This window comes from Genypterus blacodes, unplaced genomic scaffold (assembly GCF_046128005.1).
Source record: "Genypterus blacodes isolate CSIRO-AG114 ecotype Tasmania unplaced genomic scaffold, CSIRO-AGI_Gbla_v1 ptg000054l_1, whole genome shotgun sequence".
In the NCBI taxonomy this organism is placed as follows: Eukaryota; Metazoa; Chordata; class Actinopteri; order Ophidiiformes; family Ophidiidae; genus Genypterus; species Genypterus blacodes.
Window position 1 is genome coordinate 1,114,431 of NW_027466866.1, and position 25,767 is coordinate 1,140,197.

Sequence of the window (25,767 nt, forward strand, 5' to 3'; positions counted from 1 at the left end):
ATGAATTGATAAATAAGTTACATTGTTATCACATTTTACCAAATTTTAATTAATTACATAATTTAGTCTTTTACTCTATTTTTGTACAATTTTTATTGAACTCGTCTACTTCTCTGTCTGTGTGTCTGTCTCTGTCTGTGGAGTTGGCAGTTCAAGTCCAGTTGCCAAAAAGTGACACTGCCGAGGTGTCCTTGAGCAAGTTACCGAACCCCCAACCTGCTCCACGGGCGCTGGCTGCCTGCGGTGCCCACTCCGGTGCATGTATGTGTAGGAGCACTTGTGTGTGTGTGTATTGCATTGTGTGTGTGCATGTAATTAATGCATGGGTCTGAAGCTGGGAATTTCTCATTTGTGAGATTAATAAAGAGGTGTTCTTCTTCTTCTTCCCCTAAAATCTTCTCTTCTTTTAGGTAGTTTAGATTTTTTATTGACATACATTTTTTTTAAACTGTGTGTTTCTCTGCGTGCTTGTGTGTAACAGTGTAACGGGCATAAGGTGTGAACACAGGGAGGATGACGCACAGCTGCTCGCTGCCTCCCTGAGGGGTTCCCTAATGAGCTTTACCTTCTAGCTGCTGACAGACCACACATACACACAAACACACACACACACACACACACACACAGACATGTTCATGTATTTCAGTCTTCACACACACAAATGTAATATGAATATCTATCTATCAGACCTCAAATGTCGATTTAGCCCCAGAATGCAGTCAGGCTGTTGCACCTCTGCTTCTCTGGCTGTAGATGTGTGTTTGTGTGTGCATGTGTGTGTCCACGGTGGACCTGGTTTAGAGGAATGAGATTAAAGGCACACAGCTAAATTTAGCACGCTGTTCAAAAATAAACCCACACTGGCAAAACAAACAAGAAACAACAAGCTAAATGGTCACGACAGGAAGGCCATTCTGACTATTCTCTGTTCTTCGTCTTCATTTCCTGTGAAGTGCCTTCCTGCTCTTCTGACCCTAAGCTTTGCCTGACACAACCTCACCAGTAAGACACAACCAAAACTGTACAACCAGTATATGAAATGGGCCCTGGAAGCCCAGTGAAAGTCGAAGATATTCAAAATTCATTCAAGTTCACTATCTCAGGCTCAGTGCTGTTATGGAAACGAGAGGTTTTGAATTTAATAATTTAATCAATGGTTGAACAGTTTCTATACCACACAACCCGATAAAGATAAGTCCACATTCTAGAATGGGTTCCTTTGATACTCATGTGAAACGCCTCAGAATTGAGTGGTGTGTTTACTGTAATGGTGTGTGATATGTGTGTATCATTTAAAATAAGCCCCATCTATGACAAACTTCTGCTTCAGCGTTTACAAATATTGAAAAAGGTTCCTCTTTCAAATTTTTTCACTGTCAAATGAGGAATATTAAAATTATAACGTACTTTTTAAACTTCCTGCTTGCTTATGTGTGAATGTGTGTGACTCTTAAAATTTGGATGAATGTAACACAGACGAGTTGCAACAGGGAAGTGAAACTCTAAAACCAAGCCATTGAAAAAAAAACAGGCTAAATCCAGAAATTCACGATAAAGATGAGATGTTGAGATGTTGCTGTGGAGACGCTGTATGTTTTGTGTCCGTCTCAGCTGCTTTGTGTTCTGACCACTGGGAGGTGATGGTGAGGTGAAGGTGAATCGCTACTCCAGCTTGTTCATGTGCAATCAAGTCTGCAATCATAGAGGAGAGTTAGAGATTGTTACATTGAGATTGAGAGAAATTGTTCACATCCCTTCACTGTGATATTATAACGACAAACAATAACACTGTCCATATACAAGTTCTTTCAAGACAGAAACATTGAGATGCTTTGTTCATAAGCAGTGACATTCCTGCTTGGAGTGTGTGTGTGTATGTGTGTGTGTTCTTGTATCAAATCAAAATATGTAAATGTGATATTTCAGTGTTTATGTTTTTAATACAGTTGGGGGTAAAATATATCTCTAAAAAAACACTTGTATGCAGTATTGTGTTTAAATTAATGAGGCGAAATGAATTGAATGAATTCGAGAGTGAAGCTGTAATGTATCAGAATCAGGAGCGAGATGAATGTGTCTGAATAATGTCTGAATACAGTGAATACAAATGTGTTTTGATTAGTACTCTGAGGATGAACAAACCCAGACTAGAGCTGCTTGATAATTCTACCAATGCAAATGTCTGTGGACAGGCTGGCACCTCCTGTTGATGGGGTCAGAACCCTATTCAGGGCCAGAGGAGAGTTGGCTTCAGCGCCCAGACTAACCCAGTGGGGTGAGATCCTGATCCTGGACAAGACTCTCCCTCACACTCTCCCTCTCCCTCTCTCTCTCTTCACACACGAGTACTCACATTTCACACACACCATAACAATTTATACTCATTGTAAACACAGTCCTTACCCACTAAGATCACTTTCTTCTAATGATAATTCCGACCTTAGCCTCAAATTCAAGCCTGAAGCAGAGAAGAGTGGCCTAAGTGAGCTTCCTTTGCCTAAACCCAAACCACAAACTGCCTTTCAGAGGCATGGCAAAGCAAGCGAACCCACATCCAGCAAATGGAACGGTCTAAGCCCCAGTACTAATAGGGTCATTCATAATGAAAGGACCAATGGAGGTGCCAGGCTTTCACTCCACAGATAAGGTGACCATTAAATGACAACAACAGGCGGCTAAATTCGATTGCCAATTGCGTAACTCTCCAAAAGCAACAAGGCCAAAGCTTCTGAGGTGTTTTGTTTTTTTTGTTGAGTAGCCACAGACCCTCGCAGCCATTTCCTCAAAAGCTTAGCTGCTTTTTTTTCTTTTACCGGGTAACTGTATCAGACTTAATACACAGCTGACCTGGTCGCCAAAGGCCTCTGGTTCTGTATACCCATAATCCTCAAACAGCTCATATCACACAGGAGCAGACGCAGAGGGTCCAGGGGTCAACGAGCCGCCCCACCAATCCTGCCACCGTCCTGCCTCTCCGTCCACTCTCAAAGCCAAAAATATCAAGCAGGCTCCCTGTTCTATCAGGAGGAAACAGAGCCCTGGCAACAAAGTCGAATAAATCAGACACTTCAGCTGTAGAAAAAGTGCAAAAAGTTTCATTAATGACAGCGAATCAATGTTTTTTTTTCATCAGGAAATCTGATAAAAAACCTAATTTAATTAAATCCAACCTTCATTCCTTCAGATTCAGAATGATTACTCCAGAGACATAATCCTGGTTAAGTCAATTCAATAAATGTGACAAATGTCTACAACTGAGCACAAAGTGAGGAAAAGGAGGAAACAAATAGCTACTTTAATGAAAGTCAACTATTGGTCCGATTTCTCAAAAGTTTCCGACCAAAGCTGCCAAACTATGGAGCCACGTGTTTGTTTGTCACTAAGTAACACTTTCACGTTCCCCTCCCAGACTTCTCTTCACTCCTGAGGTGCTGATTGTAAAGGTAAATTAATAGCCAGATGGAATAATAAAAGCTTTGATGCATCGGTTTCGAGCTCCGGTGTTTATCGCCAAGGTGACGGAGAGGAGGAGAGAAGGAGGCACTGGTCTTCTTCCCTCTTTCCTCCTCTGCCTCGCTCTCTATCCCCCTTCAACTCCTCGTCATTTTCAGGTTATTAACTTACATGTTATGCAGCGTGCATTATTCACCTCTTATCACTCAGCAAGCACGCTTATGAAGGAGCCTACACGTGCTGAAAGCTGATAATATGGAACTGAGCTCCATTATTGTATGTATCTACAAGCGTAAGGGCGCGTGTAAGTATCTCTGGGTATAAACACAGAAATCTATTGTGGGTTAATCTTGTGTGACGGCGTCTATAACGTCGTATGTGAGTGTGTGTGGGGGCGTGTGTGTGTGTGTGTGTGTGTGCACCTGTGAGTGGACTGCAACAGTAATTGCCCTCTTCAAATATTTATGAGAGGTTGTTCTCTCATATTTATAGCTCGGAGGCCGAATGCGCTGCAGCCATTCCTCATCAACCCCATTAAGTCAGCCAAGGTGAAAGAGAGAGGCGGAAGACGGACAGAAAGACAGGAATGGCCAGAAGAGAAGACAAAGTAAACAGTAACAGTGCTCTTATAATGGCTGCTTGTCTAACGTTGGACATGTGAGACGCTCCATACATAACCACTCAAACGATTCCATTCGCAGTCCGTGAGCAGGGACAATTAGAGACGAAACCATGGAGACAAATGAAGTGAATGTATGTTGCAGTGCGAGCAGAGCAAAAGTCTTCACATTACCAATTTGTTAATGTAGAACTCCTTGGTTTCAGACACACAGCACACATCACTGAGCCTCTGTGTTCCCTGCAGGATTCTCAGGTCGGACTGTGTCATAAATATTGAACACGTTGAACATTTAGGATTTTGACATTTGTGCTGCCTTAGACAGTTCTGAGCAGATCAACAGTAGTAATATCTATCTAATCTAATCTTCACAGACCTCAGAAAAACATCATCAGAACCATCAGGAAAGGATGAATGTGACCCGCATACATCCACATACATACTGTGCCTCTTACATAGTGTCCGTCCAACAGGAATATACAGCATTGGCGTGCTTGATGATTGGGGAATCTGGAGCACTCAGAGACGTCAAACAGGAAGGGTGGCATTCAAATTCAATCACGCCACAGTACTAACCACTGCTCCACTGTGCAGATTGTTATGCAGGCATGTCATCAGGCAAAAGACATGTCATCAAGCTGTACTCTATATGCACCCTCGCAGCAATGAATATGAGGGAAAATGTCACACACTCAGGGCCAAAGATCTGCGTCACTGAACCGGTAAAGACTAACATCTGAATAACATCTTTGAGCTGCTAAATGTGCCAGGCAGAACATTTACACGTACACTTAACTAACAGACAAAATAATCAATCATCAAATCTAATCAACAGCAAATCAACGCTCCAAAGCAACGTCAATAATCGACAACATCGCTTACTTTCAAGCTCCTTCTGTCCAATCACAACATCGTTCACCACACACACTCGTCGTTACCACTGTATTTTGTGAGAGAAAAAGAAGCATTGTGCTTAGACTACAGTCCTGTTTGGGCTGCAGTGGTTCTCAGTGTGTCTCAGGAATGCTCGGCTGCCGTATGAGTTACATCATGTAACAAGGAGCCCACTGTGAGGGACTCTGACGGCCCGGTGGTCATCCTGAGGAACTGCGTGCTCCTCAAGATGACCACCGGGCCAACACACCTGATCTGCACTTTATGCTGCAAAGCTCCATGATACCAGGAGAAGCCCCCATTAGGATACCTCCCAGTTGACACATAAAGACACACACACACACACACACACACACACACACACACACACACAGTGTTCTCACATGCTTCAGTAATATAATCAATCCAGTAACCTGATTTCTTTAAAGTCCCGTAAATGAGACACCAGGTTTTCTCTTAATCGGGTTAAAGGATTAGGAGAACACCAGTTGACACAACTCTCAGTTCCTATATGCCACCTTTTACACGTTGCACTATAATATGATCCATGTATGTATATATTATTTGGGGTTAACAACATTTTTGTTTTTTTCTCCTGATTCAACATAACTTATCAGAGGGGTAAGACAAGGTAGAGAGATGTCCACAGAGCCAGCAGTCCATACCCTGTGTGCAAGATGGGACAGTCACAGTTGGTTACTTTGATAATCAATTAATCTACAGATTATTTTGATTATACATGAAGTTATTCTCTATAATAATCTTCTAATTATTGTTTTTGCGGTGTGCACAAACAGAAACATTATCTTCAGGTTTCAATGTGAACTTTTCCCAAACAAGCTTTGCTCTGACCCTCATCCATGGTTGTCAAGTCAACCTTTATAGCACATTGCTGCCCCCATCTGGGCTGGAGTGTGGGGTCTTACTGCGCAATAATTGACTGCCGAATTATGTGTATTTCTAATCCAAATTATTTAAAATAGAAAAAAGATTCTCATTTCCAATTGTTTTAGCATGACAACCCTAGTTTTAGACTTGTTCTCCTTCCATTGTTTGCTAAGTGATTCAGGTTGCTCTAAATGTCAGCTCACTGCAGCTAATCTGGTCACAACAGAGCAGGTTGTCATTATTGATTCCGCACCTTCCATGGAAATGACGGCAAACACAAATGAAGGTGGGAGGGCATCCATCTTCTCTGGCTCAGGCAGAGACCTCAGGGAGCTCAGAGACTGGGCCTCCTGGAGGATGAACCACGAAGACAAACTACAGAGGCTGCAGAGGCCCCAGCTCGGCCCTGTAGTTATTATGTATATGGGTCAGCGACGTATCCGCACAGCCATGCACCAGATTAGGCCGATTCCTGCTATTGTTTGCATCGACAAAGAGGATGAGAAGCCAAATAAATGAGTCTTGTGAAGTCTTTTGAGAGGCTTTAGAAGAGTCATTTGAAAGTCAGTCAGATGGTCTCTCTGCAGGACAAAATGCACACTATTGTTCACAGACGTGGGGGTTCACCGCTCACTGGAGGCCTTAATTGGTTGATGATATTTCTGCATGCTTTCTGTGTGGGACCATATTAGCTGACAATGACTACCATGTCTAATTATTGTCTCAGCAGCCCGCTGTTCAGTTTGTATGAACACAAAGCTCGATTATACAGTCGCATACAATGAAGTCAGAAGGTTTTGCAAGGAAAGGCTAGTTAGTCATTATGAGTCTGCTCAGTTTCAACACATTCAATAAAAATAAGGCCCTAAAAGCAAAAGTCTCATAGATAATTGGAAAGGTGACACAGACGCTCAGTCTCCTCACATTGAGCGACTTTATCATCCACACTGAATACGAGATAATTTGCCTTTTATACGACATGTTACATAACCATAACAATTCATTTGATACAACTGCAATGGCTTATTAGGAGTAAATCTGTTGGTTGACGTTCAAACATATCAGGATTGACGGGAGCATAAAAACAGCATGAAAATCAAACCTTAATCCAGATTTCTGGCTGCAGGAAGCAACAAGCACAGAATCTCAGAAGGACTAAGCAATATATCCCAATGAAAAACAACAAAGTAAGATGATCCTCCATAAAACACTGTCCAAATCGACCTTCTGTTTTATCTTTGTCCTAACACATCATCACCGCATCTTGTCCTATAATAAAAAAAATGACTTCCTAATGGAGCCATTCGAAGGATTTCTCCTTCTCGGCAGTCTCGCCCTCCATTGTCCTTCCACTCAGAACATCTGGGTTATAAAAATACACATTTTACAGCAAAGGTAGTCTTGTTTGCTCTATCAATCACTGACTTTCACCTAACATTGTTTCAGCCTTGATTAAACTTGTTTTAAAGTGCACTTCTCTGTGATCTTTGCAATTCAAGTCAATATTTCATGCGGCGTCTTTGCAATTTCGGTCTCGACACCGCACACAATTTCATCAGAAATGTGGTTCTTCACGTAGACCCTCTCACACACAAGTGTCCATATGATCTACGGACAGTGCTGATGTGATCTAAGGACCGCGCTGAGGCGACCGAAGGACAGTGCAGGGGTCGAATGATGAGGATTCTTTATTGGTTGACATTAAGACAAAGTCACCAGAGACGTTCCAACCAAACTCTTAAATAGGTTGATAGTAATCCCATAATATTTCTCTGAGTATCTATCTATGTTCTGAGAAATGACAGAATGATTTTGGGATCTATTTAAAATGGTTGGAAAGTTTGTCTAACATCAGCCATGTGACATCGTTATGGAAGGGCTTAGTTTGTTTCGAGCTGTGTGTTGCTCCTCACTCTACACCTGCTATATATCATTGCTATTATATAAACACATTACATAAATACACCCTTATTTCCCTAAGGTTAGACTTTGATGATATGATATGAATGATACATGTTCAAGCATCATAGAATTTAATCAGCAGGACCTTCTTTCCCCCACGCTTTCTCTTTCAGCAAGCCAAGATGCAGCGTGAGCTTTTACTCAGGCCTTTGTCAGATCAAACCACAAACTAGACCACATTTTGTTGATCTGACTCCTTTTGTAGTGGCATCAAAGGCGCGATCCTGCTGTGTTTGCCACAGTGTGTTACCTCATCCACTAGCTTCAATGTCTTTGCTCCCTGGCAGAATAGAGTCCCTCAGATCAAGCTTAGCTTCCAACAGCAGGTTAAGGTGATTTAACTACAACTACAAGGTGCCGAGCTAAATTTAAATGCGGCTCTGGCTGGAGGCTACACACAGTGTGACTCTTCATGGGATCTCATGTGCACTCATAATGTGGCGATGAAGAAAAAGCCTTTAAATTCAGCAAGCAGGTGGAGCTGCCAAAAAGAAGCAGTTGAGTTGTTCAGTCACAGAAGAGAAGAGTGTCCAGTATAAAGTCCATGTTTCAGTGAGATCTATTACTTTGTCTATGCATCATAATTAAAATGACACCAAGAGCAACTAGCCAACTCGATAGTAAGAAACATGGATACCTTCAATTGGAACTTGGAAAAATACAACCTTCTGCTTGGAAAGTATGGAACGACCAAAACAAACCTGATGGCAAAGCACCACAGTTATAATGGGGATCAACACACTTTTTTGAGGCTCAATTTGAAAACTTTGCTGTTTAGTTGATGTATTCAGCAATATTTGTTGTTGTGTCTCTACTGTGTACAGTCAAAACACTCATCTGACATTCAGGTATTAACACACTCGCTGTGATGTAGGAAGTTTGAGTCTCTCTAAGTGACAGTTTTGAATCACCCCTTCCTGTGCTGTGCACCAACCTAACAGTGTGTATCATTATTAAAAGAAATAGTGCAAAAAAAGCAAAAATAATGCTGTTTCATTGTGACTTACAGCCATAAATCATTTTATAACTGAGTCAGCTTGGTGTGCAGGGGGAGAAGAATCCAGTGTAACAGAGCAGATCCCAAATGTGAATCAGCATGGAGCAAATAAAGCATGACTGCTTAGTCAGACCTTTTATCAAAAAATCATATAAAATGTTTCTCATCTTCCATAGCCAAGATCTTAAATTCATTTTAAAAATGCTAATTTTGCAACCAAAATCATGACTTTACATCTAAATATAATGACCAAACTTCATCCATTTTAATTAGATTTTCAGAGAGTGTTTGTTAATTTTATATGTGCATACTCACAAATACAAACTGGAATTGGTTCAGTTTTCTAAGATGTGATACAGTCTGTGTTCAGCCAGTCAAGGACCGTTCAGTAAACCAACAAGTCAAATCAAATTAGGTACAATTCAACATCTGAAGCCTCCATAACTTTGGCTCTCTTATCTGACATGTGAGCTACATAAGAGCTGGTTTGTATTGTGGAATCAAAAGTGCTGATCTGAGGGACAAAGTGGAACTCCGTGAAATTCAGTCAGAACCTCACAAAAAGCCTCATTTCTCATTTGTTTGAGAGACTTTCTGGATGAGCTCTGGGGGATTATTACTGAATGTGCTGCTGTCAAACTGGAGAACAGAACAGGAATCAGATCGAACCATAAGTGAGAGGAATAAGATCAACTCTGCCCTCTCCAACTGTTAGCTCATTAATATGCGGCAGACGTTGCATCCCAGGAGTTATTTCTTGTCTTGCTCTTCATCAGTTCATCATTACCGACTTTATATAAGGATGAACTCCATTTCATTAGACCAGCCTGGGTTTGAAATCACTCTATATGTGGATGGACAGAACAAAGAGACTAGAGCCACCACTTAACTGTGGTCAGTGTTTTTAAAAGTGTTTATTACCCTTTTGCAGCAAATCTACCTCAAACTTAATGTAAGACAGGAATTTCCTCACACAGCATTGCGACACAACATTCCCAGTCGGCATGTCACATCATCAGGAGGAACTGTTTACGATGAGCTCAGCCAAAACTTGAACATTCTGTCCACATGTGTGCAGAAATCCTTTCTTGGAACTACAATTCTGTGAAAATCTGGAACGAGTGCCCCCATACTGTGTAGGTACGTTCTGCGGGTGAACAGAATGCGGCCCCAGCCAATAGATTGACTGCTCGATGATGTCACTTTTTCCTCCAGAGGGGCCTTTATCAGTGAGGTCACCCCAGAATATTTTCTGTTACTTTCCACACCAGCTGTCTCTTTCGCATGCACGATCAGCACAATCTCATCAAAGCATTTTCACTATTTAACTCCTCTATCATAACACAGTCATTTGAATTATGCACAGTATGCTGCTGGGCTGGAAAACAACATGTTCTCATTTGGAATCTGAAAGTCATGTACTGTATTTCTCTCGTGTTATGTTGCAATGAACCGATTACCTCATTGAGAAGCCATAAAAAAATCTCTGTACTAAGTTGAATGTTCTCAAAGAGTTTAATATTCTGTCCACTTGACATCTGTGAGAAAAGTGAACTTCTCTCAACTTGTCTTGCACCTCGGAGGTTATCAGCATTTAATGGCAGGGAGCCAAATAGCACTTTTTTTTTATCATTTAGGGGCTCAATTACTTGCAGCTGAGAGGTGCATGAACTACTGGTGTGTGAAATCATCTCCGCTCAAAATGACCATGCAGGCTTCTCGGTGGTTCAAATTGAAACCGCTAGATTACCTCCATCAAAGTTGCTCTAGTAATCCACATGAGTTATTTCCACTTTAATAAGGTTGGTGCTGCGGTTGTAGCTCTCTTTGAGGGGTGGACAGGTGGCTCCGCTATGACTGATAGAACTGAAATGTATTCTCTCCCCGCAGGGAGCGTTTACTTTTATGTTATTATCTCTCACAGCGTCCAGTAGACTTTAGAAGTCATAAGAGTTTTAAGAAATCTGAAGGTGATGGGTGCTCTTAGTGTGTGTATGTGAGGAAACTGCTACATTTCACACACTTGGCACTTTTTTTTCCTGTTCTCATTGTGTGAGACTTCCAGTTTCATCACTTCCATCTTGCGCTACTTCATTTTAATAACTACTTTTTTAGAAATCATTTTCAACATCATAAAGCCTACAGGTAAATGTAGCAAAGCCTCATAGCCGCAGATAATTTGGAGTGCCGGAGGGAGGGGATGATGCTGAGGCTGCTGCCTGTCTAATCTCCTCCCAGCCTATTGTCTTGATAGCTGTCTCATTTGCTCGCAGCTTATCATGACTTCCATTACTATCTGACATGTGAAAATGTCATGAGCTGCATCGAAACACGGCCGCTCTGCAGAAACGTGCAGCCTTTAAAGGTCCACTGACACGGTTTCCATCCTGTGACTGTCAGGATAAAGATTTAATGTCCCATTTTGAGCACTTTATCAGAGGTATGGCTAGAGAAAGCATGCTTTTGTCAGCGATAAACAGATGACGCTGTGTGGGACGCACAACTCAAGTATTCACTGCATTAATCACAGAGTAATTAAGGGCTGGAGTGTTTTTCACATGGCCCCATTCTGTTGTGTGTTCTCCTATGTGCCATCATGTGTTGTGTTCATTAGTGTGTGCAAATATGGCAACCGTGTTTAAGATGATGGACTTGTTCTACAATGCATTCATACATTCCACACAAAGTAAACAGCTGCTCCTCTGTTTGCGCATGTGTGTGTGTGTGTGTGTGTGTGTGTGTGTGTGTGTGTGTGTGTGTGTGTGTGTGTGTGTGTGTGTGTGTGTGTGTGTGTGTGTATATGTGTATGTGTGTGTGTCCCCATGCAAGCCCTGCTCTGACAGTCCTTCAGTCCTTGGACAAGAACAAGGTCTAAATCTGCCAAAGGCCAAACTCAGTCAGGATGGATGTGCACAGTTAGGAAGCCTCTTTAGCGAGGGCTGTATTTCTTTTTTACGAGCAAGGTCACCTTGCCTGCTCAGGAAGTCCTGGAGGAGCCGGATCATCGCAACCAGAGTCCAGATCACACAGTTCGGTCATTGAGAGCCCATTGAGAGCTGCTGTATTGACCCAGGTTGGAAGTTCCATTCAATGTAGTTTTCTCCCTTTTTGTGCATCAAATGGCATCTGGCTCTCATCTGAGTCATCTGAGTGAATGCAGCGTCCAGGTTTAATGGGAGGAAAGACTGGAAAAGTAGAGGCAGAGGCTTGACATGAAACCGCAGCAGGTTCCCACATCATGGGGGTGTGAAACAACAATTATCAGCAGGATGTCGAATCACTGGATCACCGTGACCTGAAGAGTTTATAGGATTATTTAATATATATCTGAGGGATGGAGTATTACTGTATGTAGGCTGGGTATACATATCAACCATATGGACCTTTATCTCCTCACAACACTGTCACGGTGAAGTTTTGTCTGTGTTACAAGTGCGAGAAAGACGCCTACATGGGTGACATTGATTGGATTCTGCAGTGAGCTGAATATGCAGGATGTGCTCTGCAATCTGAGCATTCGCCTGATGAGGGAATGCATGTGGTGATGGCTTACTAAGATGTTTACACAAATCTATTTATGGCCTCGGAGCAGAGGAGGAGAATGGAGTGATGGGAAGATAGAGGGATGAGTTGAGTAGGGTGATGACAGGAGAGAGGACACGTCGTCGCGGCGTTGATAGAAGGGTGAGTCGAATAAATCTGACATAAACAGGAGAGGGTGGCTGAGCTGAGCCTCATGATTTTTTACTTAGTAGTTCATTTTGCCTTGGTTTGGACACTATTTACCTACTTTATAGTTTCCTATTGTAACCAAATCTCAAAATGTTGTCTGTGTAAATTCTCAATTCTTTCATGATGTAACAGTGTTGACAACATACTTCAATCATTAAACACAGCATGACTAAACAGAATGACCTACTAAAAAAAGGCCAGACCAAGGCTAAATACCTTCACCTTTATCTATATATGTGTTTGGCGTGATTGATAATCGTCTGCAGCTGGAGGTAATGATCAACAGGTGTGTGGGCTGTAGCTTTAAACTATGTAACACAGCCGCACCTGTCAACAAACAAAGACACACAGAAGTCGCTTCAGCAACACAATGGCGAAGGACAAACACATACCTCCTATGTGAGATTATCGTTCATGTTGTTTATTCAGATTATCTTGATCATTTTTGTCACGTTTTTGATCACGTGAATAACTTCTATCTTCTACATTGCATTCATTATTAACTGGGGCATCCGGTATCTGTGCTATCTCTGCCATTTTACCTCCCAGCTCACGCTAATGTGTAGTTGACTGATAAGAATGGAAACCAATTATCAAGTGAAGGTCGCGTGATTGGCGTGGGAGGAAAGTCAGTGTGTGAATATGAGGTTATCCCATGCTCACGTGTGATGTTGATTTCCTGACTGGATGAGGTATGTAGGCCACAGGGGGAGGGGGGGCAAGTAGGTGCTGCTGTATGTGGGTGATGCACGTTTAAGTCATGACTACAAAGGAAAAGCCGCTTTGACCTCCATTTCCTTTATGAAATCAATATAAATGAACATGTGATTTTCAAGAATTTGACATCAACTCCAATCATTCCTCCAAATTTGTGAGGATCAGAGATAACATGTGAGATAAAGTCTTCGATTTTATTTAGGGAAAACCCATTTTGCAGGTAATTGAGTTTGGATAAGTGGGTTTGCAGAAAAGCTCTGCGTTTATCTGATTTGTGGTGGAGCGGCTCTGAATCGACAGGAAGCACAGTGTCAACAGTCAAACACATCTTGTTGTTTGTTTCAGGAAAATTAGTGTCAAAGTGTCCTGCATGAATTGTTTACTGATGGAACCGTGAGCTGTTTGGATTATCACGTTGTATCAAGATGAAAGCATTACAGCTTCAACGTCACAAAAAGGTGATGGCAAAGATGATTTCCTCTCCTGGATCATTTGAAACCCCATCCAGTAAATTAAATTATACTGCTGCAGTCCAAGGTTCTTCCTTTGATAGCTTAATTTCATATATTTCATTGAGAATTTCACTAGTAAAGACAGTAATTCTATTAACTGCATGGTTGTAGAGTGAAAAGCTGATACCGTGGCTTCTATGAATTGGTCTGAAACACTTGTCTGACGCAAACCTTTGATGATGAGTTTGGTTTTCTGTCCTCCGCTCGATCATTTTTAACCTCAGGGGCGACATTTACCCTCCTCAGTCACGCCACAGACAGAAAATGAGCAAGCGCTGTTAATCAGGGCTGCCTGACTTTAATTCAGTAAATGTAGTATCTGACCCAGTGATGACCTGCCTATACGACGTCCACAGGGACTCCGTGCAGTCACACACCAATTTGTCTTTGCTTTAATTGTCTGCGTGGAAGAGATTAACAGGGATTTGCTGCCTTGTTCATGCATTTCTAAACATTATTTTCATAATTTTGGATGTGTGAAGCAACACTGCACAATGTTTTTATAACTTTAAAACTGAGAATTGCTAAAAATATCAAACTACACAATGCCTCTGTGCAGCTGGGATCACACACCACATGTCATTCACTCTAAAAATAATTATTTAAAAAAAATAAGACAAATAACGGTGCGTCTATTGTGTCTATTTCAGGAGATACTTATTTCTGCTTTTTTTGTTTATTTTCATATCTTTCTACAGCTGCATCTGAAGCTACAGTATTTAGGACCTGACACCTGCAATCTGTCACAATAACAAATGCTAAAACAGATTTGTACATGTATATTGATAAATATGCATTGATAATGTATAATGTAGTTAAGAAAAAAATACAACTTTAGAAGAAAATGTTCCTGTTTTTGACATTTTACTAATACAGATTTAAATTTGGATAAAAACTTGATGGTCAAAAATATTAAACTTTTTATCATGTAATTATGAAGTATTCCATGGATGTGATGTTCTCTGTCAAAGATGGAACAAAACTGATTTTATGAGTCATCCTCTATGTGCGGAAATTCCACAGTGTGCCGCTGACCCTCTGCAGATGTTTCCTCTCTCTGTTGTTGTTGTTCTCCCTCAGCACCCTGGGGTCTCCCCCACTCCGCTCGCGGCCAGATTAGCGGTCTTTATAAACACTGGGGGGTTTTGTTCTTTACTCACACAGTTCAGTGTGTTTTTGTGTTGCCTAAATCTGCACTACTTCATGGCTGATGATTGGATGGCAGCCATCTTCTCCACACTGGTACAGGATGTTACTGTCCGAACAGCTGCTGGTGGTTTCCTAAACTTTAATTTAGCTATTTTATGATTCATTAAAGCTTTCTTCAACTCGTCAGTTCTTCTTTATTTTTTTGTCCTTTTGAGACCATAATACATCCCTACCTTCAGGATGTTCTCCTGCTTCTCACGGTTCAATCCATTTTAGGATTGGAGTTATGTGTTTTGCTTGAGAGCCAGTGGTTGGACATGTGGTATTCAGGCATGACTCAGCTCTGTGTCTCTGCTTAATTGGCTGCATCTCTAAAATACTTTTAGAGATGCAGCAGATTTTTAAGATTTTAAGGCTGATCCTTATTAAAGATTAAAATTTCCTTCAGGCCCTTCATACTTTCAGTCTATTTGAACGTCTTCATCATGCTACAGGCACCGTTCAAGCATTTTTCAGCCCTTCACCCTTCACACTAGAGCATTCGGCACCAATTTCAGCAGTTGCGATCACAGTGTAGTTTCTCCAGGAAATGCACTTCTACTTCATTAAAATCAGTCTTTGCTGTCGATGTTCTAAAAGGGAATACCAACCGAGGGGTCCAGTGATATCATTAATCAAATCTATTATTTTGAGTTATGGCTCTGGAGACTGGGGCTGAAATGACCTTCGTTCTTCATCGTTGTCGACGCACACCTCTTTCTAAAAATCTAGGACAGATCTTGGGGCATTATCCTGACCTCTCATGTGATGCGTGTGTGTGCGCTCATGTATATGAAAGTGCGTGTGTGTGTCTGCATGTGCGATTCCCGTGGAAAGGACGTCGTGGCCTTTCGCCGTCTCACCTTTTAAATATCACGTGCATGTGCATGGAGCACAGCGGGTCTTGTGCCTAAGTGTGCCGCTATAATGAGGCTCAGTATGTCTCTGGATTTAAACCTGTCTCTGTGGAGTCATTTAGCCAGCTTCAGGTATTTATATGAATGATTCTCTACCTGCAGCACTCAAAGCAGAGGGGCAGTGTCTAAAGATAGGAAACACCAAGTCTGCTTGAGTAATGAGGTGCTCTGAATCACACCTACAAACAGGCCCACTGGGATCCCACTATGGGATATGTGGGATATTTCTCACTCAACCAGTACCTGTTTGAAATATGAACTATTCTGTTGTGAGAAGTTGAGTTAGACTTTATAGATGTAACACCTCGTACCGGGACCAGCCATCCCAGAGATGTTTTACACGTCTCTGAAATTGAACGCTATCGTCGTCATTCATCATTTCCTCATCATTCTTTTATTTAATTCTGTGGATAGACCCAGTAAAGTTGTATTAAATGAGATCAGTGGCACGTGATGTGATTGCAAGCCTGAAAAGCAAATAGAGAGTGTTTGTGTAGCTGCACACAACAGCACCACTACAAGGGAGAATTGTTTCATGGTGTTGGATATGCCACTAAACAACTTTCCCCTGGATGCAATGATTATATTTCGGTTGAGTAAATAGTCTAGTTCTCAAGTTCTGCCTCCACAGCCTCTCCTACAGAGGACTATCTGGCTGTGGGAAATGCAGGTATATTTTTTGCTCCAAATCAGATTCCGTCAGTAGGATGCGCTACAGAGACATTATAGTAATCATAGAGCACTCCATTTATGGATTTCTATATAAAAAAAAAGGGAAATTCAGGGATATAGGGTTTCAGCAATTTATAGAAATTAAGTATTTTTGAAAAGTGACATACTGAAGTAAAACAATTTCACATTGGGTCCAGATTTCCAGTATAAGTCGCCCCAATATTCAGCTGTTATTCAGAGAATGTTTCAGAAGCATGCTGATGCAGAACAGCATTGCTGTTATTATTGTTAGCTGGAACACCTCCTCAATTCAAGACTGATCATCTGCAGTGGAGGTATCTGGGCTTCTCTTACATCAGCCGAGTAGGAGGGCGGGCTCATATTGTGAGAGTGTTTACATTTTGGACTTGGCTTTGTTTTTACTGTGAACTAGAAGACTCCAGCCCTGTGCTCAGTGGGGCTCCCTGCACACGTTTTTGGACTCTGCAGGAAATGAGCAGATCAATAGAAAGCTCATCACAAGACCTCTGGTAGTCTGACACGTGTGCCAGCACACGTCTTCAAACTGGAGATTCCTGCTGAGCCTCTGAAAGAAGACTCATCCTAATCAGACCCTGATCATCAGACGACATTACTGCCAATTCTTCCAGACAATAACACTTAAAAACAGTCCCATTGTCTGGGGTTAGACAATGGGTTGCATGAGGGCAGACAATGACGCACGTAAGAAAGGAAAGAAAAAAGAGAAGAATGTGCTCTCACCGTGAAGATGGAGTGCGTCCCCAGAGTGCAGATCACCAGAGATGTCTAATGAACATCTTTTCATCTTGACATGAGGATGGATTAGCACTGCAATAAATACAAATGTTTTAGAAAGACTAAACTTTGAGCTCACCAAACAGAAAACATTTATTGCACATTTCCCATTTTCTCTTTACTAAGCACTTTTTTTCACACATGATACTGTGGGAGGTTTCTGTGCCTTGCTCCAGGGCACAGAGGAAATGTTCCTCGATGACAAACTGCCAACAGACTTTCTCTGCCATATAACATTACTGAAAATTCACATTTTTATTTCCCGTTCCAGGTCTTGAATTGATGACTGCCATGCACAGTTAAAGAATAGATGAATTATTAAAACGGCTGCTAGACCATAATTCAAGTTCACACCCACTGCTAATGCTTTGACTTGTTATACAAAGCATTTACATTACATATGGTGACACTCATGCATACTTCTCTTTAGATTTACATCTAAAATCTAAATCTAAGCATGTAACCAATGAAATGAAGTAAAACACTACCAGACACAAATTTGCAGAGGAAACCAAAGTGACATATGGAAAAAATGTACATTGTATTTCCTGAGACATTGGGGGTTTCCAATCAGTTCAATACTCTCTTTGTGTGATGCTGCCATCACTACGTATTTGAGGAGCCATAGCTTTTGATTCAGCCTTCAGCTATGGGCAGTTAGAGCTTACATAGTGTCTGGAAGAAGATTTCTGTATGTACTAAATGAGTGTGTGTGTGTGTGTGTGTGTGCGTGTGCGTGTGTGTTTGTGTGTGTGTGTGTGTGTGTGTGTGTTTGTGTGAGAGAGTTATATAAGTGTAGTCTTTAGCAGAACATGGCCCTGGGCCACATGTTTGGGACCCCATGTGAAGACATACTGCAACTAAGCGGTGCATTGTGCTGTTTTGCTGCACTTTCTACACCCCCAGCGGGCATTCTGCACAATCCACTGACACGTTCACACCAAACATCAGCCTCACATACGGACAGGTGGTTGAAGTTGCTGAAAGGTTAGAGAAATTAGCTGAAGTTCCCAGACCAAATATTAAAACCTGGAGTGTGAATTATGTATGCACTCTATTTGTCTTTATCCGTCCACCATTTTTATTATTTATTCACACAGCCTGGAGACAAAGTAACCACACAATCACAGCACACAAAAGTAAAGGACACAATAGAGACGGCAATATGATGTCATTTTCATAGATAGTTATAAAATCCTGAGGGAAGTCAAAGTATCATCTTTCGCTTTTTCTTACTGCAAGTATGCATTAACAAAAATAATGCAGTGTATAATTGCCTGTGGAAGTTTTACGAAAGAATGTATTTCATCCCAAATTTCTTCATTTGGCTCGGTATATGAGAATTTTCCCATATAAAAAAAATGCTTGTTAGTAATGCCCACGAGCCCCTGGAGGAGTGAACGACAGCCCAGGTGCCACTTAATCCACAAGAGTGTATTGAGAACTATCGAGTGTATTGCAAACTAATGCGCTAATAAAATGTGAAGGTCGCGTTGTAATGCTGAGATACTTACGCTGACTCGGGGGTTCAGCAGTGGGCTACTTATAATGAGCTCAGTTCATCGGGTTCACATTTGATGCAGAGGAAAGACTGAAGCTCGATAAAATACCGGAAAGATGCGTCCACACACACACACACACACACACATACACACTGCATAACCGTGACATCCTTGGTCCCTTATAGCTGGAGACTTTAATCACATCCCACTCTCTCTTCTCTTGTTTCCTGTCATTCTCTATCAGCCAGCCAACGCATGCAACAAAAAAAAGCCTGAAAAATCCTCTTGAGGAGCTTTCTGACAAATTCATCCTCCAGACAAATCTTGTGAATATGAAATTGTTTCATTTAGAAGCAAGATTTGCAGACGCGAGATGAAACGAGCGACTCTTCTTTGGTTCTCGGCGTGCCTCAAGGCTTCCTGCTGAGCTTTGGTTATTTTCTGCTCCGTTTCTCTCCGTTGTTTATCTCCCATTTTGATATGACACAGCTGTGTGTTTGGATTTACAGCCGCCGAACTGCTTAACCCCACAGCAGAGAGGTGTCCACTCTCATGATAGATGGACACACACACAGCCACCAGGGGACTTGTTGGTAGTTACACAAGTCAGAAGATGTTTTAATAGGAGACCTTCAACTGAGCATCGCATCATTACTTGTCAATAACAAATCGTCCACACGCCACAGTCATTTATTTAGCTTTTTTATTGTGTTTTTATTTTCTACAAAGCAAAATTATTCCCATTTTCTTCTCCTATGTTCTCACAGATGAATATCCCATGGATTCTGACTCACCTCCCAAAAATTCTGCCTTTTGTTTTGTTGCCATATCTGCACCTGCTGTGGTTGCTCAGGTAAAGTATAAACAGTAGGTTTCCCCAGATTGCATCAGACGCAGACAGTGTGTGTGTGTGTGTGTGTGTGTCAGTGTGATCTGTTTGCGCCGCCATGTGTTGTGTGGATGGCACCTACAGACGCCGTGGGTTGATTGCTGGGATTACAGCGCCACATGCTGAGACTATGTCTACTACAGAGAGTTTATATTTGGTGACCTTTCCGATCGGATTTAAACGAGCAGATTGCTGTCAAATACTTTACATTTGCTGTTTTTGGCTCCATCCTTATCCCATTGAAGTATCGTTTTCATTACAGCTCACAGCTCAGTTCACACCTCCATGTTTTCGTTGCCGTCTATTTTTCTCCATAAATGTACATAAACAGTGTGAGAGGAGGAACCGGAGTGCTGTTGCCGGTGAAGACACTGTAGATCAGCATCAGAGTAGCTTTGTCCTTGTTCTCTTCCTCTGGCTGCTTCCTACTTCTTTATCACCTGCAGCGATAACCTTCAAATCCCTGCTCGCCGTACACTTAGTGGCAGATCATATGAACCTGTGATATGACTCTCACGTGTAGGGAGCGAGAGAGAGAGAGGAAGAGAGAGAGGAAGAGAGAGAGAGTGTTCACTGTTCCTCTGCGTGACACTTTCCCTCTCTCTTATTGTCCTGTCAGGGTGTTTATTACCTCCATATAATGAGACGTAGAGACAGGAGTGTGAAAAACAAAAAAACTTAAGTGTGACTACAAAAGCGTGACTATCAAAGGGAGATGCTAGCGGTGCCTCTCCTACTGTAAGATCGACCCCATAAAAGGCAGACCTCAAACGTTCCATCTTACCGGGAGTTGACGTCCCTCTCCCTCGGGCAACGTTACCCACGTGCGACTGCTGGCGGATCGTCGATGCAGTAAAATGGATTTAGGTGTGGCCGCAGATGCTCCCCTCCTCCCACACTGCCGCTTGTCGGTATCGTAAAGATATGGGCGATAAAACGGCCGCAGATTAACAAAGCCTCGCTACTACTGTCACACTTTGTCCCAGGCTTACCCGCTGCTCAGGGGCAAGGCACTGATGAGATGAGAGCGATCAGATCAGAGCGAGAAGCCCCGCAAAACACGGCCCCCGCAAGTCTGATGTGATCTCAAAGCCTGTCGGTTCTGCGTTCAAAAGCTGAATGTTTGATTAAGTTGCTTGCAATGGAAGACTTGAGTTTTCTATCATCGTATTTTTCTGTAGCAATCACCCCAAAATTTCTCTTTTTCTTCTCCAACATCCTTTGTCTCACTCACCTTCGCCTATAAATGACACCGTTTCTTTGTAAGCCCTGCGGATGGACGGCAGTGAAGGACCATTAAATCACCTCTCAAGCAATTACAGCAGTGGCCTCCTGTGAGAGCCTGAGGACAGAGACTCTGCCTGGTTGGTTCGCCATTACATAATCACCGTTAATCCAAATGACACTGGCGGGACGGCGGCTAAGTCCTTGTTGTTGTTGTTGTTGTTCTGGATCCGCTTAGGACAAAAATAGGAATTTTGTGGGGACGTGTTTTCACCGGTGGATTGTCTCAGAAATCTATGCGAGGAAGTGAGGACGTGACTGAGTTTGTGTGGAGCCGAAGCAACTAGATCGATATTGTAAAAGGAATTATAATAAAGCAGGAAGTATAGAATGAAGGAGGCCTTGTTGCTGTGTGGTCGTATCGGAGAGAATCACGAGGAAGGTTGAGAGGAACAAAGACAGCGTAAGCAACAACAAAACCACAAAAGGGTCAAAGGGTGAAGGAGAACACAGGCTCACGAGGAATGAAAGGGTTAAAAGGTCAACTTTATCAGTATAACAAAGAGTTCAACTGAATTCCTCCAGATGGTGGAATGAACATACGGGGGAAGGACACGAAGGAAATGTGTCAGATATGGATCACATCCCGAATCCACACTCAACTGACCCTGAGGTCCTCACTGGTTTTGACTTTTGTGTACCTGAACGCATCTGAACAAAATAATAAATCTTAACTTAAATCCACGTCGGAGCAAATTGGTGATCAGCAAACGTAAACGTCCTAATTCCTGTGAATGTGTTGTTACTCAGAGGAGCTGCACTTTACAGAGAACTCCACTACTAAGACAGTGACTCATGGATTCACCCTTTAAATGCAAACTGCCTGTGTGTGTGTGTGTGTGTGTGTGTGTGTGTGTGTGTGTGTGTGTGTGTGCATGTGTGCGTGTGTCTGCGAGTGTGTGTGTGTGTAACCTATTTAACTGAAACTGTGTTAGTGCTCTAAATAAATGACATCGCTTTCTCACAGGAAGCCCTTGTATGACGCATTCTGCTCAGCATACGTTCAACTTGCCTTCCACCCATTCATGTGATCACTGTGTCACAGGTCGAGCTCTGGTCAGTCACACTCATTTTCAGTTCTCTTAACACACACTTGCTCTTGCAGTTTCTCCGTTTCTCAATTAAAAACCGGCGTCACGGGAGTGCTGAGGTGCCCATGAGCACGATATCTAACCCCTAACTGCTCTGGAAATGCTGAGTGGCCAGCGTTTAAATTGCACTCGGCGGCTTCTAGGTGTGTGTGTGTGGGTGTGGGTGTGGGTAAGAAGATTGGGTAAGAAGTTTAAACTCAGTGAACATTCTCCACATTAATAGAGTTTTTAACAAACATTGTCCATTGTTACTGTGTGTGTGTGTGTGTGTGTGTGTGTGTGTTGCCGTGTAGTATATCGACACCCTGCTGACAGAGAACGAAGCCGGTCACGTTGCGTCCAGAAGTTTTCAGTCCGTCAGCAAAACCTCCTGGTGAACGGCAGGAGTTCAGCGCTGACTCCAAACATATGAGAACTTTATTCAGCGGCGCTAGAATGAGTCATTTTAATAAGATTCACAGCAGCAGGCAGGGCTTCGCATTAGCATTATTCACTATGTGTAAGAGCCAAAGTTATGAAAGTATTACATTTACCGGATTGGCGTGACAGAAGAATTTCGACTACGGCTTGTCCAAGTAAAATATATGTGTTGGAATTCGGCAACACAGGTGCAAGATATATCAGCAAACTGCATAGCAACATGCAGGCACAGGGGGGGGGGAGGTTGTAATTGGAGGACAGCCCACACATACACACACATACACACACACACACACTCACAACCAGCAGGTGAAATTGCATCTGCTGCTTTCAGAGCTGACCCGTGGATCTGTGGCCCCCACCAACATAATAAACAGCCAAAATCTGCCTGGACACATATGATAAGACTTCCAAACTCGAAAAATAACTAAAACCCCAACACACACACGCAAGCACACACACCTTCTGAGTTTGATATCCAACTTTCTTGATTTTATTTAGAATTATTTTAGAGACTTTCTTTCATTATGTTGAATATCTGGAATTAAATATAAGACGGAGAACTCAATAATGTGTCATGTAGTTTCATTAACAGAAAATATTATACTGTACATACTGTCATAATATTGCACATGAGGAAATTGAACCATAATTGGAGGAGGAAAAATAGGAAAAAGTTCTAAATAGAAGAAACTCTCATTAGGTGTGAGTTATGGTTCGACTTTATGCCAAGAGACGCATCATGGCATCCTTATCTAAGTGAAAATTCCTTCTATTCATAGCGGACATTCTTCAGGAAGGGTAGCGTGACATAGCACATACAACACAATGTAGCAGTAACTGAAACAGCACGTGTTTGACCCTGGATATATCCAATGTGGTCATCCGGTGCTAAGTGACCTAATGGAGCGTCCACAACCGCCGACGCTGAACTCCACCTGCAGGTTCACTCATTAGCATGCGGCTGTTGAATCCCTGCGGGGAAATCAAAGAAGAGATCACTATTCCCCCAGTGTCATACGTGACGAGTGCGAAAGCCTCATAAAACGTCACGTTCTGCTGGAAGAAGATAACCCTTCACGTTTCACTCTCAGGTTTAAGTCAGGCCACTTCCCTCAGGGGCCGGAGCTCTTTCCACGTCTCTAGAGGTTTATTCCTCCAGCTCAGGTTAAGAGCAAGAGGCAGCACGAGGTGTCACGACCCCTGTGCTTATCTTACGGCTCTCTGCCGCTAAAAATACCACGCACACACTCCCTAGGGACACACTGCCACTGCCACACACACACACACACACACTGCACTGGAGATAATAAGAGATGCTGGTGAAACTGCACGTTACACCTTTTTCCTGTGATGAGTGATCTGACATCAGGAAATGAATTGATGTTTTAGTGTCTGTGTACTGAAACCACTCATAACAGCAACAGGGCAACACCTCAGTGACGCTCATTGTGTGGCCTGTTGCCAGTTTGATTCTTCAACCCCATGACACAATTATGGGTTGGGACAGTAAGTGAGACATTAAGTGCCTGTAAATATCCTTTGACACCCTTGTGACACCGTGTGACCATGAGTAATAGTTTGATAAGGAAGTTAAGTGTCTGCAGCCACAACAGAATGACTTAATAACTAGGATCTGCTTGTTGGTCTGTCAGGGACCACACACACAAATGAGACGCAAGTCAATGTCCCACAAAGAGTGACTAAAGTGAAGAGTCCCAGGTATTTATAATGAGTCCATTTGAAAACTCAAAAATCCTGGCAGCAAAAACATCAACTAGGGCAGTATCCATGACAACCAGAAGATTGACGATTGATGAATCATGGCAGTATTCATGTACGTGTGTTGTGTATCATCTCCATCTCTGAAACTGGAAGTTATTTTTGAAGGTGTTCAGATAATAATAGCATAATGCTTGCCATAAAGTGGGCCACCCCACTTACAGATCAACCGTGGGTGGAAGCCTCTATGAAGTTATTTATAGGAATGCTCCTTTATGTCATGATTACCACACCATTACTTTCCACTTCAGCTCTATTCAGTAAAGCAGTGAATTGGATTTGTCTATGGATGTAATATTCTCTGTTCATATTTGTGTTCCATTGTTAATTGAAAGATTCCACAGTCCAGTTCCACAGTCCAACTAAATAAAGTATGCAGCATTACCTCACTAACTACTCCCAATTATGTGTACTCTATTGTGAAATTAAACAAACATATTGGCAGTAACACTGTCTCCATAATAGGAACTAAGATGCTGACTCAGCTACACTGCCAACAGTATTAGAACGCACAACATCCTGAGTAACGTCAATGGCTCTTTGTGTTGAATTTGATCAGAAATGTGAGCCTTTATTTTCCTGTTTGAAACAAAGCCCTGAGGTTCATGACCAGGCTGTCGTCTTCAGAGGCTGTGATGATTTAAACACGTCTAGAGGGTTTTTCCGGAGCCAGAACCAGGGCTTGATAGGAGTCCAGATCCTCTGCCTCCTTTCTTCTTGTTTGAGGCCATATCCTGAGACAAGGCGAGGTCTGGAAATAAACCAAACATACGGGCCAAGTGAGCAGACGACTGCTGGTGTCGTCGGCTGTAAGACTTCCCCCCCTGCTAATCAGCTGAGATGGAGGAGGATGCAAGACAGAAGCCAAATAGTTCAAACTATTCAGGGTGGAGTAGGCGACAGGAGTGTGTGTGTCTATGTGGTTGTCTGCAAGAGTGTAAATTTGGGTTTGGGCTTATGTGCAGCTTATGTGCGTGCATGCTAACCAATGTGCGTGCATCATGACTGCACGTGTGATTGTACAGAAGGGGCAGGGAGTCAGCTGGGGCCCTTTCACCTCCCACAAGCCATATTGCAAACAAACCATCGCTTTTTTTCATATCCACCTTAAATGTGGTCCACCTTAAATCAGTATGACACACAAACTGAACTTCTTTTCTTTTCTTTTTTTAAATCCACCTTAAATTCAGTCTACCTTGGGGGTCTTGGGCTATCCCTCTCTCTCTTCAGATCAATAAAATTCACTGTTTATTTGATATTTCAAAATGACGAAACTCACCAATAGGCGACAGGTTTGCAGGTATATGAAATCCATGTGATGAAGCATGTGATGTTCTTACTTCTCAAGCAATCAAACCACAAACACTTTCCAACTGCTCCTTAATTTGAACAACTGATCAGATGAGATTTGACTCTGGGCTTCTCCGCCCAT

At 42.3% G+C, this 25,767-nt stretch overlaps 1 long non-coding RNA gene across 1 annotated transcript; it reads right to left on the reverse strand.

The window, feature by feature from the left end:
• Window positions 1-1,161: 1,161 nt before the first annotated feature.
• LOC143001682 (uncharacterized) lies at window positions 1,162-25,767 on the reverse strand. The gene is made up of 3 exons (XR_012963711.1): window positions 25,615-25,767; window positions 17,314-17,400; window positions 1,162-1,692 (listed from the first exon to the last, which is right to left on the reverse strand). It is a non-coding gene; the product is annotated as an uncharacterized LOC143001682 (long non-coding RNA).